Consider the following 1,852-nt stretch of genomic DNA (forward strand, 5'->3'; position numbering starts at 1 on the left):
TCATCCAGACCATGTACTGGACAGATCACAAACCACAACCACTGTCCTTCAGGTATCATTGATCCTCAACATGGGACCACTTTCTCTGTAGTTCAAGCCCATTGTGGTTAGTATCTTGCTGCATAAGGCATATTAAAGATAGCTAATCAGGATGTTGTGTGATTACAGGAATCCAGTTTGGAGGTTTGTGAGAAAGTTTTGTCATTCATTGACTTGTGATGTGGAGATGCCAGTGTTGGACTGGGATAAAAATTACACAACAACAGGTTATAGTCCAACAGGTTTATTTGGAAGCACTAGCTTTCGGAGCGTTGCTCCTTCATCAGGAAGCTAGTGGGACAGCATACTTAGGACACAGAATTTATAAGTAAAAGATCAAAGTGTCATACAACTGATGTGATGTTTTAGACAAACCTAGATTGCTGTTAAGTCTTTAATCACTTACTTGTTGCAGGTTTTGATTCATTAATATGTAAATCCCAGAATTTCTTTCAAGTCACATTCTAGAGATAACTTAAGGTTTTATAAACAAATGGTGACATCTCAGCTCAGACAATGTATTAATGGTGTGAGGTTAGAGTCTGTCTCTTCCAACCTTGAGTCAGACTGGTTCTGTTTCTAAAGTAGAAATTTATAAAGTGTCACACAGACTGACTGCCTACAGCTTGTGTACTTTTTTAATAAAATAATTTGTATTTGCAGATACATTCTAACTTATATATGTGTGTGTGCATGAGGGGGAGAGGGAGTGTGCGAGTGTAAAAAAAAGTATAGGCATGTGGGGGGGTATGTGCATGAGTGTGTGTGTATGTGTTTGCTTCTGAGAGAGCAGGTGTATGAAAGAGGGTCTGCACTTATTTGAAAGATGTTCTGGGATTTCATAGCATCCCTACAGTGTCGAAACAGGCTATTCGGCCCAACAAGTCCACACCCACCCTCTAAAGAGTAACCCACCCAGATCCACTCCTCCTACCCTATCACTCTACATTTACCTCTGAGTAATGCAGCCAACCTACACATCCCTGAACACTTTGGCAATTTAGCATAGCTGATTCACCTAACCTGCTCATCTTTGGACTGTAGGAGGAAACCGGAGCACCCGGAGGAAACCCGCATATTTCATATGTGTGGAATTTACATATTAATGAATGGAAACCAACCCATTCTCAAAGATGAAAGACTTAACAGCAATCTCTGTTTGTTCAATATATCATTTCAGTTGTATGACACTTTGGTCTTTTACTATAAATTCTGTGTCCCATGATCCTGCCCTACTAGCTATGTGATGAAGGAGTGGCACTCTGAAAGCCTGTACTTCCAAATAAAACTGTTGGACTATAACCTGGTGTTGTGTTGTGTGATTTTTATTCTTTGACTCGAGAGACTAGGTTTAGTGCCCAGTTACACAATGTTGTTTGTTTATGAGGTCGGCAAACATTTTGAGCAAACTAGTACCAAAGGCCACCAATTGGCCTGAAAGCAGTCCCAAATAATTACCCTCCGCCACAACTTTTCCAACACCAGACAACTTTTAGTCAGAATAGTTTGAGCATTTTCTACATGGCGCTTGTGTGACTTGGGTACAGAATACAGCTTCCTCAACTATTTTAAATAGGAAGTGAAGTTCCCTCTACACGGTCTTGAAAACGATCCCAGGGCAGGGACAGCATGGGGTTAGATATGGAGTAAAGCTTTCTCTACTGAAAGTAAATCTCTTTTGTTCCCACCAAACACTCCCAGGATCGGGACAGTACAGGGTTAGATTTGGACAGAAGCTGCCTCTACACTGTCTGTGTCAAACCAATTGGCTGTACAGCATCTGTGTGTTGGCTGGTGACCTTTCTCCGTAATG

This window comes from Chiloscyllium plagiosum, chromosome 17 (assembly GCF_004010195.1).
Source record: "Chiloscyllium plagiosum isolate BGI_BamShark_2017 chromosome 17, ASM401019v2, whole genome shotgun sequence".
In the NCBI taxonomy this organism is placed as follows: Eukaryota; Metazoa; Chordata; class Chondrichthyes; order Orectolobiformes; family Hemiscylliidae; genus Chiloscyllium; species Chiloscyllium plagiosum.